Here is a 14451-nt window from a genome sequence, read left to right as displayed (position 1 = left end):
GTAGGATAAAAGCGTAATTCTCAATCCGTGCCATCAAGAAATTAACAATCTAATGGGAGAAGCAGGGTGGCTCAGTGGAAAGAGCCCGGGCTTTGGAGTCAGAGGTCGTGGGTTCAAATCCCGGCTCCCCAACTGTCAGCTGTGTGACTTTGGGCAAGTTACTTCACTTCTCAGTTCCCTCATCTGTAAAATGGGGATGAAGACTGTGAGCCCCCCGTGGGAAAACCTGATTACCTTGTAACCTCCCCAGCGCTTAGAACAGTGCTTTGCACATAGTAAGCGCTTAATAAATGCCACTATTATTATTATTATTATAAAGCCCGGGCTTGGGAATCAGAAGTCATGGGTTCCAATCCCGCTCCGCCACTCGTCCGCTGTGTGACCTTGGACAAGTCACCCAACTTCCCTGTGCCTCAGTTCCCTCATCTGTAAAATGGGGACTAAGACTGTGAGCCCCACGTGGGACAGCCCGACGACCCTGCAACCTCCCCAGCGCCTAGAACAGTGCCTGGCACACAGCAAGCGCTCAACAAATACCATCATTATCGCAGAGAAGCAGCGTGGCTCGGTGGAAAGAGCCCGGGCTTGGGAGTCAGAGGTCAGGGGTTCTAATCCCGCTCCGCCGCTTGTCAGCTGTGTGACTTTGGGCAAGTCACTTCACTTCTCTGGGCCTCAGTGACCTCATCTGTAAAATGGGGATCGAGACTGTGAGTCCCATGTGGGACAGGGACTACATCCAACCCGATTTGCTTGTAGCTACCCCAGGGCTTAGTAGAGTACCTGGCATGCTGTAAGCGCTTAGCAAATACCACAATTATTATTATTATTTTGGTAGTAGTAGTAGTAGTACAGTGCCTGGCCTATAGTAAGCATATAACAAATACCACAATATAGAGAGATATTACATATTTATATTACACACTAGTGGGGAGACATGAACTGCAGATACTGGAAACGGTGGAGTGTAAGGATATGGATATAAGAGTTGAGGGTGGGGTAAACATTAGAGAAGCAGCGTGGCTCAGTGGAAAGAGCACGGGCTTTGGAGTCAGAGGTCATGGGTTCAAATCCCACCTCTGCCAATTGTCAGCTGGGTCACTTTGGGCAAGTCACTTCTCTGTGCCTCAGTTCCCTCATTTGTAAAATGGGGATTAAGACCATAAGCCCCCCGTGGGACAACCTGATCACCTGGCATCCCCCCCAGCGCTTAGAACAGTGCTTTGCACGTAGTAAGCGCTTAATAAAAGCCATCATCATTATTATTATTATCAAACTGCTGAAAGGGTCAAGACCCAAATGCAGAGGTGACAAAGATGGGATGGCGAATGTAAGGAAAATCAAAGGCTTAGTCAGGGAAGGCTTCTTGGAAGAAATGTGATTTTAGGAGGGCTTTGAAGGTGGGGGGAGAGTGATTATCTGTTGAATATGAAGAGGGATAGCGTTCCAAGCCAGAGGGAGGATGTGGGAAAGCGGATAGCAGCAAGATGGATGAGATCTTAGTACGGTGTACAGGATAAGCGCTTAGTACAGTGCTCTGCACATAGTAAGCGCTCAATAAAGACGATTGATGATGATGAGATCGGGGTGCGGTGAGTATATTGACATCAGAAGAGCGAATAGTGTGGGCTGCGTTGGAGTAGGAGAGCAACGAGGTGAGGAAGGAGGGGGCGAGGGGATTGGTGACGGGTCTTTGTTTGATGTGGAGGTGGATGGGCAACCGCTGGAGGGTCTTGGGGAGTGGGGAGATGTGGACTGAAAGTTTTGTGGAAAAAGGATCCGGGCAGCAGAGTGAAGTAGGGAATGGAGGTGGGGAGAGACGGGAGGCTGGGAGGTCAGCCAGGAGGCAGATGCAGTAATCACGGCAGCAGATGATGAATGTTTGAATCATCGTAGTAGCAGCGTGGATAGAGAGGATGGGGTGCATTCTCCTAAGTCTTTAGTACAGTGCTTTGCACACACAGAAGGTGCTCAGTAAATGCTTTCAATGGACTGACTGGGGTGCAGAGCCCTGCTAGATCCTGGGGTTGGTTCAAGAGGATGTGATTGGCTCAGTCAGTCAGTCTATCATATTTATTGAGCACTTATTTCGTGCAGAGCACTGTACTAAGCACTTGGGAGAGCACAATACAACAATATAACAGACACATTCCTTGCCCACTGTGAGCTTACAGTCCTAGAGGGGGAGACAGACATGAATATAAAAAAGTAAACCGCAGATATGGACATAAGTGCTGTGGGGCTGGGAGCGGGGAAGAAGAAAGCAGCGTGAGAAGCAGCGTGGCTCAGCGGAAAGAGCCCGGGCTTTGAAGTCAGAGGTCATGGGTTCAACTTCTCTGGGCCTCAGTTCCCTCATCTGTAAAATGGGGACTAAGACTGTGAGCCCCCCGTGGGACAACCTGATCACCTTGTAACCTCCCCAGCGCTTAGAACAGTGCTTTGCACATAGTAAGCGCTTAATAAATGCTATCATCATTATTATAAATCCCGGCTCCACCAATTGTCAGTTGTGTGACTTTGGGCAAGTCACTTAACTTCTCTGTGCCTCATTTACCTTATCTGTAAAATGGGAATTAAGGCTGTGAGTCCCCTGGCGGACAACCTGATCACTTTGCAACCTCCTCAGTGCTTAGAACAGTGCCTTGCACATAGTAAGCGCTTAATAAATGCCATTATTATTATTATTATTATTAAGAAAGGGAGTGAGTCAGGGTGATGCAGAAGGGAGTGGGAGAAGAGGAAAAGGGGATTTAGTCAGGGAAGGCCTTTTGGAGGAGATGAACCTCCGATAAGGCTTTGAAGCCGGGAAAGTCACTGTCTGTTGGATATGAGGAGGGAGGGCATTCTGGACCAGAGGCGGGATGTGGGCGAGAGGTCGGAGGTGAGATCGAGGGACAGTGAGCAGGTTAGCACTAGAGGAGCGGAGGGGTGGGCTGCGTTGTAGTGGGAGAGTAGGGAGGTGAGGTAGGAGGGGGCAAGGTGATAAACTGCTTTAAAGGTGATGGTAAGGAATTTCTGTCTGATGTGGAAGTGGATGGGCAACCTCTGGAGGTTCTAATATGTCCTGAACGTTTCTTTAGAAAAATGATCCGGGCAGCAGAGTGAAGTATGGACCACAGTGGGGAGAGACAGGAGGCAGGGAGGTCAGCAAGGAGGCTGAAATAGTTATCAAGACAGGATAGAAAAAATGTTTGGATTAACACGGTAACCACCTTTGAGCGGGCGGTTTCTGTGGAGTGAAGGGGACGGAAGCCAGATTGGAGGGGGTCAAGGAGAGAATTGGAGGAAAGGAACTAGAGAGAGCAGATGTAGACAACTCACTCAAGGAATTTGGAGAGGAAGGGTAGGAGAGAGATGGGGCGATAGCAATGTTGTGAAGGTTGAACCGATAGGGTCTAATGAGGGATTCAATATGTGGGTTGGATTCCTTCAATTGTATTACTATGTGCAGAGCACCGTACTAATAAAAGGAGTGATGGATGATGCCAAAGATGAGAGAGAGAAGTGAAGGGTAATTCCAAGTTTAAAGGCTTGTGAGACAGGAAGGATGGTGGTGCCATCTACAGTGATGAGAAAGTCAGGGGAAGGGCAGGGTTTGGTTGGGAAGATAAGGAGCTCTGTTTTAGGCATCTTCATTTGAGGTGATGGCAGGATATCCAAATAGAGATATCTTGAAGGCAGGAGAAAATGCAAGACTGCAGAGAGGGAGAGAGCTCGGGACTGGAGATGGAGATTTGGGTGTCATCAGCATTGACATAGTAGTTGAAGTCATGGGAGCAAATAAGTTTTCCGAAGGGAGAGGGTGTAGATGGAGAATAGAAGGAGCCCCAGAAATGAACCTTGAGGGACCCCCAAAGTTAGGGGGTGGGAGGCAGAGGAGGAGCCCACGAAGGAGACTGAGAATGAATGGCCAGAGAGAGAGGAGGAAAACCAGGAGAGGACAATGTCAGTGAAGCCAGGGTTGGCCAGTGTTTCCAGGAGAAGAGGGTGGTCGATAGTGTCAAAGGCATCTGAGAGGTTGAGGAGGATTAGGATGGAGTACAGGCTGTTGGATTTGGGAATAAGGAGATGATAGGTGACCTTTGAGAGGGGAGTTTCTGTGGAGCGAAGGGGACGGAAGCCAGATTGGAGGGGGTCTATCCCAGCGCTTAGTGCAGTGCTCACACATAGGAAGCACTTAACAAATACCACAATTATTATTAAATACCACAGCAAAGGACCACCCTGGGTTCAGAGTGACATCTAAGGTGTCAAAGGTGGGAGCCTTATTTTTTACTTTTTTTGTTAAGCGCTTACTCCATGTCAAGTACAGTTCTAAGCACCGGGGTAGAAAGCAAGATAATCAGGTCAGAAACAGTGACACTTCCACATGGGGCTGAGAGTCCAAGTGGCGGGGAGATTGGATTGAATCCCCATTTTACAGATGCGGCAACTAAAATGTTTTGTCCCCTTCTGCTTGTTCCAAAAGCTGTGTGCCCTATGAGGGACATGAACTGTGTCCAAGCTGATTATCTCGTATGGGGCCCCAGCGCTCAGTACAGTGCTTTTTAAAAATTTGAATAATATTTGTTAAGCACTGAACTAAGCACTTGGGAGAGTGCGGTATGATAGCATTGGTGGACACGATCCCTGTCTTCGAGGAGCTTACAGTCAGGGAAGGGGAGACAGATATTAAAATAAATTACGGGGAAGGGAAGAAGCCAAACAGAAGGACATGGCCAGTATGTGCTGTAGAGGGACGGGGTGAGTAACATTGGAGGTGGGAATGAGTGCACGAGTGAGGCAGATTAGGGAGGGAAAAGGTTGTCAGGAGGCGGGGAGGTGGGGAATGGTTAGGCTGGGAGGGCTTCCCGGAGGAGACAAAACTTTTAGTAGAAGCAGCATAATCAATCGTATTTATTGAGCGCTTACTTTGTGCAGAGCACCGTACTAAGCGCTTGGGAAGTACAAGTTGGCAACATATAGAGACAGTCCCTACCCAACAGTGGGCTCACAGTCTAAAAGGGGGAGACAGAGAACAAAACCAAACAAACAAAATAAAATAAATAGAATAGACATGTACAAGTAAAATAAATAGAGTAATAAATATGTACAAACATATATACATATATACAGGATATACATATATACAGGATATACATATATACAGGGATTAGAACCCATGACCTCTGATTCCCAGGCCTGTGCTCTTTCACTAGGTGATGCCACTACCTGGTGACTGGAACTCTATTAATCCCAGAAGAGAAGCATCACGGCATAGTGGATAGAGCCCAGGCCTGGGCATCGGCAGGTCATGGGTTCTAATCCCGGCTCTGCCATTTGTCCGCCGTATGACCTTGGGTAATTCACTTCATTTTTCTGGGCTTCAGCTACCTCATCTGTAAAATGGGGATTGAGACTGTGAGTCCCACATGGGGCAGGGACTGTGTCCAAACCGATTTGCTTGTATCCACCCCAGCACTTAGAACAGTTCCTGGCACACAGTAAGCTCTTAGTAAATACCACAATTATTATTATTATTATTATTATTATTAATGGTGAGGGCTGAACAGCGACAAGCCCTCTAGACTGTAAACTCGCTATGGGCAGGGAACGTGTCTGTTTATTGTTGGAGTATACTCTCCCAAGCTCTTAGTACAGTACTCTGCACACAGTAAGCGCTCAATAAATAGGATTGATTGGCTGACTGGCACTCGTCCACACAACTGGCTGTTCTTGCACGATATTCGCCGCGGCTTGGGAAGAATTTCCTCGCGTATCAAATTCCTCAGACAGCGGGGAGCTGCTGGACCCCAAGAAACCAGAGAACGCAGTTAATCTGCCCCGATGAATTCCACGCTTCACCCCACTGTGAGAAATCCCAAAGCTTTTTAATTTCAGAAAGAACACGGAATCACAAATGGACTTTTCCCATGACTTTACGGTGAGCTTTCATCACCTTCACACAATGCCCACTAATTGAAACGTTCCATATATTATTGAAAAGCCGTATCGTGTCTGCGAAATGGGGATGCAATCCCGGTTCTCCCTTCTACTTAGTCTGGGAGCTCCCTGTGGGTCCTGATTATCTTGCATCTACCCTAGCGCTCAGTACAGTGTCGGGCACAGAGTAGGCACTTAACAAACACCACACAAACACACAAAATATTGGAAAGTTTCCTTGCAACAGAACAGTTTTTTTTTAACACCGTCACTCTTCTCCTTTCTAACGTTCTCTTTCCTCTGGGCCATCACCGAGAATACAGCTTTACTTCTTCCCATCTCAGTTTTCCCGTCTCCTTTGTTTGGAGCAAATAAAGACTCCTTTATCCAGGTCGACTTAGACAGTACTTCAATATTGGAATAGAAGGCCAGCCTTTTTGAAAATAGCATGAAAATAAGATTTAGACCAACTCCAGTTTAGAGCAGATTCTTTCTCCTCCCCCCACCCCCCGCCCTCAGTTACCAAGTGCAACTTTGAGAGAGACGCATTTCCCACTGAAATCTGAAAGGATCGCATTTCCTTCTGTTCTGGGAACAATGTCAATCCCGGACAGACGGGCCCGGGAAGAAGAAAATGTAATTGGTTTCGAAGGGCGTGAACGTTTGCCAAGAATGTGCTGTCGGAACAACCGAGTCTGCGGGGCCGCTCTCCTGGCAAGAACTCACTCAAACTACTCCCTCCTCTCCTCCTCCTCCTCTACTTCTCCTCTCCTAATAATAATGATGGCATTTATTAGCACTCACTATATGCAAAGCACTGTTCTAAGCGCTGGGGAGGTTACAAGGTGATCAGGTTGTCCCACTTGGGGCTCACGGTCTTCATCCCCATTTTACAGATGAGGCAACTGAGGCACAGAGAATTGAAGTGACTTGCCCAAAATCACACAGCTGACAATTGGCAGAGCCGGGATTTGGACCCATGACCTCTGACTCCAGGGCTCTTTCCACTGAGCCACACTGCTTCTCAATGTATCGCCACATTGGCTCCTATGGTTGCGCGAGAGAGAGCCTGGAGAGATGCTTTCCCTGCCCCTGGTTCCCCGCAACCCGGGGTCCAGGAGGGATATTTTATTTTATTTATTTTTATTTATTTATTTTACTTGTACCTATCTATTCTATTTATTTTATTTTGTTAATATGTTTGGTTTTGTTCTCTGTCTCCCCCTTCTAGACTGTGAGCCCACTGTTGGGTAGGGACTGTCTCTGTATGTTGCCAACTTGTACTTCCCAAGCGCTTAGTACAGTGCTCTGCACACAGTAAGCGCTCAATAAATACGACTGATTGATTCTCTACTTCCTCCTCTTCTTCCTACTCCTCTACTTCTCCTCCTTCTCTTCTCTTCCTTCTCCTCTCCTCTTCCCTCTCGTCTCTCCTCCTCTCCTTTATCCTCCTTCTACTCCCTTCCTTCACTTCTTCTCCTCTCCTCTTACTCTACTTCTCTTACTTAGAGAAGCGGCGTGGCTCAGTGGGAGGAGCACGGGCTTTGGAGTCGGAGGTCATGGGTTCGAATCCCGGCTCGGCCAATTGTCAGCCATGTGACTTTGGGCAAATCACTTCACTTCCCTGGGCCTCATCTGTAAAACGGGGATTAAGACTGTGAGCCCCATGTGGGACAACCTGATCCCCTTGTATCCCCCCCAGTGCTTAGAACAGTGCTTTGCACATAGTAAGCGCTCAATAAATACGAATGAATGAATGAATGAATACTTCCCTTCTTCCTCACCTCTTCCTCTTCTCCTCTGTTCCTCCTCTCTTCCTCTACTTCTCCTTCTTCCCTTCTCTTCCTCCTCCTCCTCCTCTCTTCTACTTTCCCTCCTCTATTTCTCCTCTTCCTCTCGTCTTCCTCCTCCTCTCCTCTTCTCCTCCTCCTCCCCTGTCCCCCACATTCCCCCCAAATCATCATCATAATAATAGCATTTATTAAGCGCTTACTATGTGCAAAGCACCGTTCTAAGCGCCGGGGAGGTTACAAGGTGATCAGGTTGTCCCACGGGGGGGCTCACAATCTTAATCCCCATTTAATCCCCCAAACCTCATCTTCCCTCCCTCCCCGTCCCCAGGGGGACAGCCAAGGAACAGGCCGCATCCGAACAGCCCGGGGCCTGCCGCGGGGAGAGTGGACTTAAGCGCTTAGTACAGTGCTCTGCACACAGTAAGCGCTCAATAAATACGATTGATGATGACCGTGGTGAGCGGAGTGAAGCCCCAGCCAAGGGGCAGGAGGGCAAGAGGGCTGAGAGGCGGGATCATCATCATCATCAATCGTATTTATTGAGCGCTTACTATGTGCAGAGCACTGTACTAAGCGCTTGGGAAGTACAAATTGGCAACATATAGAGACAGTCCCGACCCAACAGTGGGCTCACAGTCGAAAAGGGGGAGAAGCGGGATGCCACCGTTAGCCTGGCAAGAGGATGCTGGAAAATGGGGCCCAGCCCTGACGACTCCCACCAGCAAGGAGCTCATCCCAACCCTGATGGGCCGGTGGGAGAGTAACTCTGCTAACAGGGATCGCTAGCCTGCGAATCCCTCACCTGACCGGGAGAGCGGGGGTCGTAGCTACAGATCAGCACGCTCTCTCCCCATCAAGCGCTTAGTACAGTGCTCTGCACACGGTAAGCGCTCAATAAATACAATTGATTGATTGATCTTCAATGATAATCATAATGGTAGTATTTGGGAAGTGCTTACTATTAGAGAAGCAGCGTGGCTCAGTGGAAAGAGCCCGGGCTTTGGAATCAGAGGTGATGATGGGTTCAAATCCCGGCTCCACCAACTGTCAGCTGTGTGGCTTTGGGCAAGTCACTTCACTTCTCTGGGCCTCAGTTCCCTCATCTGTAAAATGGGGATGAAGACTGTGAGCCCCCCGTGGGACAACCTGATCACCTTGTAACCTCCCCAGCGCTTAGAACAGTGCTTTGATTACTCTATTTATTTATTTATTTTACTTGTACATATCTATCCTATTTATTTTATTTTGTTAGTATGTTTGGTTTTGTTCTCTGTCTCCCCCTTTTAGACTGTGAGCCCACTGTTGGGTAGGGACTGTCTCTATATGTTGCCAATTTGTACTTCCCAAGCGCTTAGTCCAGTGCTCTGCACATAGTAAGCGCTCAATAAATACGATTGATGATGATGATGATGATAGTAAGCGCTTAATAAATGCCATCATCATCATCATGTGCCAGGCACTGTTCTAAGCACTGGGGTAGAGACAAGATAATCATGTTGGACACGGTCCCTGAACCACATGGGGCTCACGGTCTTAACTCCCGTTTTACAGATGAGTGAACTGAGGGTCAGAGAAGTGAAGCGACTTGCCCAAGGTCACACAGCAGACAAGTGGAGACACGCTTACTGAAGTAGCGTGGCTTACTGGCAAGAGCCCGGGCTTCAGAGTCAGAGGACGAGGGTTCTAATCCGGTTCCACCACTTGTCTTGCTGTGTGACCGTGGGCGAGCCACTTGCGTGGTTCAGTGGAAAGAGCCCGGGCTTGGGAGTCAGAGGTCACGGGTTCAAATCCCAGCTCCACCACTTGTCAGCTGTGTGACTTTGGGCAAGTCACTCAACTTCTCTGTGCCTCATTTACCTCATCTGTAAAATGGGGATTAAAAATAATAATAATAATAATGATAGCATTTATTAAGTGCTTACTGTGTGCAAAGCACTGTTCTAAGCGCTGGGGAGGTTACAAGGTGATCAGGTTGCCTCCCGGGGGGCTCACAGTCTTCATCCCCATTTTCCAGATGAGGGAACTGAGGCCCAGAGAAGTGAAGTGACTTGTCCAAAGTCACACAGTTGGCAATTGGCAGAGCCGGGATTTGAACCCATGACCTCGGACTCCAAAGCCCGGGCTCTTTTCACTGAGCCACGCTGCTTTCTCTGTGAGCCCCATGTGGGACAACCTGATTACTTTGTATCCCCCCAGCCCCAGTGCTTAGAATAGTGCCTTGCACATAGTAAGCACTTAACAAATGCCCTTATTATTATTCACTTCTCTGTTCCTCAGTTCTCTCATCTGTAAAACGGGGATAAAGACTGTGAGCCCCACATGGGACAACTCCATTACCTTGTAAGTACCCCAGCGCTTAGAACAGTGCTTGGCACATAGTAAGTGCTTAACAAAAACCATAATCATAACTATTAAGTGGAGGAGCCAGAATCAGGGCACAGGCCCTTTCGACTCCGAGGCTATCCACTAGGTTATGCTGCTTCTACTAAAAGTTTTGTCTCTGCCGGGAAGCCCTCCCAGCCTAACCATTCCCCACCTCCCCACCTCCTGACAACCTTTTCCCTCCCTAACCTGCCTCACTCATGCACTCATTCCCACCTCCAATGTTACTCACCCCGTCCCTCTACAGCACATACTGGCCATGTCCTTCTGTTTGGCTTCTTCCCTTCTCCGTAATTTATTTTAATATCTATCTCCCCTTCCCTGACTGTAAGCTCCTCGAAGACAGGGATCGTGTCCACCAATGCTATCATACCACACTCTCCCAAGTGCTTAGTTCAGTGCTCTGCACAGAGTGATCAATAAATGATAACAATTGCGGTACTTGTGCGAAGTAATAATCATAATAGTTTAGGTATTTTTTAAGTGCTTACTTTGTGCAAGGCACTGTACTAAGCACTGGGGTTTATTTGTTTTACTTGTACATATTCTATTTGTTTTGCTAATATGTTTTGTTCTCTGTCTCCCCCTTCTAGACTGTGAGCCCACTGTTGGGTAGGGACCGTCTCTATATGTTGTCAATTTGTACTTCCCAAGCGCTTAGTACAGTGCTCTGCACACAGTAAGTGCTCAATAAATACGATGGATTGATTGCTAACTTGTACTTCCCAAGCGCTTAGTACAGTGCTCTGCACACAGTAAGTGCTCAATAAATATGATTGAATGAATGAATGAATGAATACAAGAAAATCGGGTTGATTACAGTCCGTCCCATGTGGGGCTCACAGTCTCAATCCCCATTTTATGGATGAGGTCACTGAGGCCCAGAGAAGTGCAGTGACTTGTCCAAAGACGCACAGCAGACAAGTGGCGGAGCTGGGTTTAGAACCCATGACTTTCTAGCTCCCAGGCCTGTGCTCTATCCACTATGCCATGCTGCTTCATACTAAGTGTTAGGGTAGTTATGATCATGAGGGAAGCAGCGTGGCTCAGTGGAAAGAGCCCGGGCTTTGGAGTCAGAGGTCATGGGTTCAAATCCCAGCTCCACCAATTGTCAGCTGTGTGACTTTGGGCAAGTCACTTCACTTCTCTGGGCCTCAGTTACCTCATCTGTAAAATGGGGATGAAGACTGTGAGCCCCCCATGGGACAACCTGATCACCTTGTAACCTCCCCAGCGCTTAGAACAGTGCTTTGCACATAGTAAGCGCTTAATAAATGCCATTATTCATTCATTCATGTTATTTGTCCGGTGCTTACTACGCAACGAGAACTATTCTAAGCACTGGGGTAGATACAAGCAGAGCAGGTTGAACCCAGTCCCTGGCCCACATGGGGCCTAACATTCTGAGTCCCCATTTTACAGATAAGGGAACTGAGGCCCAGAGAAGTGAAGTAACTGGCCCAAGGTCACACAGCTGACAATTAGAGGAGCCGGAATTTGAACCCAGGTCCTTCTGACTCCCAGGCCAGGGGTCTAGCCATCAGGCCACACTGCTTGTCATGAGCCCTACTGAGAGCTCACCTCCTCCAGGAGGCCTTCCCAGACTGAGCCTCCTCTTTCCTCTCCCCCTCCCCATCCCCCCGGCCCTACCTCCTTCCCCACAAAGCACCTGTATATATCCTTGTACAGATTTATTACTCTATTTACTTTACTTGTACATATTTACTATTCTATTTATTTTGTTAATGATGTGCATCTAGCTTTACTTCCATTTATTCTGATGACTTGACACCTGTCCACATATTTCGTTTTGTTGTCTGTCTCCCCTTCCTAGACTGTGAGCCTGTTGTTGGGTAGGGACCGTCTCTATATGTTGCCGACTTGTACTTCCCAAGCGCTTAGTACAGTGCTCTGCGCACAGTAAGCGCTCAAGAAATACAATTGAATGAATGAATGAATGAGAATCCAGGTCTAGGTGTGATCAACTAGTACTTCCCAAGCGCTTAGTACAGTGCTCTGCACACAGTAAGCGCTCAATACGATTGATTGATCTTCCCTAATCCCCGCCGAAAGCCCCTTCCTCCCCCAATTGTATTTATTGAGCGCTTACTGTGTGCAGAGCACTGTACTAAGCGCTTGAGAAGTACAAGTTGGCAACATATAGAGACAGTCCCTACCCAACAGTGGGCTCACACCCCCGGGACGTCCGTTCCACGCGGAATTAAGACAGCCGCCGCCGCTAAGAACGTCAACATTTATTTACCGTGATAGAAAAGAAATGAGATATGAACAATTTGCCTTTCGACAGTCGTAAGAAGCTCTTTATACTTACATCGCCTGCGTCCGTCGCGTAGCGTCCACGCTGACGGACATAATTACATTTGTACACAGACTAATTACTGGAACGGAGGAAAAAGGAAATCGACTTATTGCTGTACACGGCTGTTCCGCTGGAGCCAGAGCCCGGTCCTTCCGACGCCCTCGCCCGGGAATCCGTTCTTTCTCCAGAAACGGGAGCGACCTCGAAGCCAGGTGGGCGCCGCGGGCGAGGGGGCCGGCGGAGAGACGCCACGGCGGCGGAACCGGGCCCCAGTAGATCCCTATCTCTCTTTCTCTGTCACTTTTTATAAATCAAGAGTGGAGCGAAGTCTCGCGGGCAGGGGTTGGGGGGTCCTAACGAAAAGGAAAGAAGCTTTGGGGACCACCTGGGCTGGAGCCGGGGGGGGCCCAGAGGGAAGAGAAGGCAAACGGTGGATCATCAGAGGATGGAGGGACGTGGGCGGGAGGGAGGGCTCGGCGTGGCCAGCCTCGGGAGTTGAGGGATGAAGGAGGGGGTGCCAAGCGGCGGCGGTGACGACGCCCTGAATTTCCGAGCTTCCAATCGGCCGGCGTAGATGTCCGCTCCCCGATCCCGTCCATCTGTCCGGCCGCCACGCCCTCTCCCGCCCCCGGGACCCGCGGACGTCGGCATGGCTGAAAAACGTGGCCGCTGTGGCTACAAGTCTTCCTCTCCCGACGCTTTCTTTCTCATCGACGGAGAGCTGCGCGGCCTGGTGGAAATAATATTAATAATGACGATGAGGATACCCGTTAAAGCGCTTACTATGTGCCAAGCGCTGGGGTATATCTAAGCTGAATCTTCTAGACTGTGAGCCCGTTGCTGGGTAGGGACCGTCTCTATATGTTGCCAACTTGTACTTCCCAAGCGCTTAGTACAGCGCTCTGCACAGGTAAGCGCTCAGTAAATACGACTGAATGAATGGATGAATGAATCAGGTTGGACACAGTCCCCGTCCCACGTGGGGCTCACGGTCATCACCCCCATTTTGCAGATGAGGGAACTGAGGCTCAGAGAAGTGAAGTGACTTGCCCAAGGTCACGCAGCAGACAAGTGGAGGAGGCCGGATTAGAACCCGCGTCCTTCTGACTTCGAGGCCCAGGCTCTAGCCCTAAGGCCACGCTCTATTTGTTGGCCCCTGGTTCTCCGCAGGTACAGCTGGGAGGACTGTGGGGAGAGTGGACGCCTCCGACGGACACCCCAGTTTCTTGCCTGCCCTGGGGAAGCCAGACCATTCTGTACATGTTTATTCTATTTATTTTATTGTGTTAATATGTTCTGTTTTGTTCTCTGTCTCCCCCTTCCAGACTGTGAGCCTGCTGTTGGGTAGGGACTGTCTCTATATGTTGCCAACTTGGACTTCCCAAGCGCTTAGTGCAGTGCTCTGCACACAGTAAGCGCTCAATAAATATGATTGATGATGATGATGATACATATATACGTATCATACAGACTGTGAGCCCACCATTGGGTAGGGACCGTGAGTGAATGAATATAGGTATTCTATTTATTTTATTTTGTTAGTATGTTTGATTTTGTTCTCTGTTTCCCCCTTTTAGACTGTGAGCCCACTGCTGGGTAGGGACTGTCTCTGTCTGTTGCCAACTTGTACTTCCCAAGCGCTTAGTACAGTGCTCTGCACACAGTAAGCGCTCAATAAATACGATTGATGATTGATGATGATGCAGGCAAACAGCGGTATCTGTGGGACGCTCAGTGAGCGGAGGGCGCAGTACTGAGCGCTCCGGAGGGCCCGGAAGAAGCGGCAGCCCCCGTCCTCCGCCCTCTGGGAGCTTGGAGTCTTATGGCGGGGAACGGCTTTGGCTCCGGGCTGACTGACGCTCTTCAAACCCCGACTCCACCGGGTTGTGGATCTCGGGGCCTTCCTGGAGGAGGAGGCCTTCATGGATGCGGAGCGGCCAGGGGTTGCCGGAGAGAATGGAGAGAGGGAATGCTCTCATCAACCCGTCACCTACGCGTTGTACCCCGAATCTCATCACCCTGCCTGTCCCCTATGGA

General features: G+C 49.1%; 1 protein-coding gene across 1 annotated transcript in view; it reads right to left on the bottom strand.

Moving 5' to 3' along the window:
• Positions 1-12334: 12334 nt before the first annotated feature.
• The window catches only part of PLEKHA5 (pleckstrin homology domain containing A5), a 286100-nt gene continuing 283983 nt past the window's right edge, over positions 12335-14451 (bottom strand). The window contains exon 29 of the mRNA XM_038765775.1: positions 12335-13144. The gene's annotated coding sequence lies outside the window, so the exon portion shown is untranslated. The remainder of the gene's footprint in view (positions 13145-14451) is intronic.

The sequence above is a fragment of the Tachyglossus aculeatus genome, chromosome 2 (genome assembly GCF_015852505.1).
Source record: "Tachyglossus aculeatus isolate mTacAcu1 chromosome 2, mTacAcu1.pri, whole genome shotgun sequence".
In the NCBI taxonomy this organism is placed as follows: domain Eukaryota; kingdom Metazoa; phylum Chordata; class Mammalia; order Monotremata; family Tachyglossidae; genus Tachyglossus; species Tachyglossus aculeatus.
The sequence above is the reverse complement of the archived record's forward strand: the minus strand, read 5'-3'. Positions and strand labels throughout refer to the sequence as shown.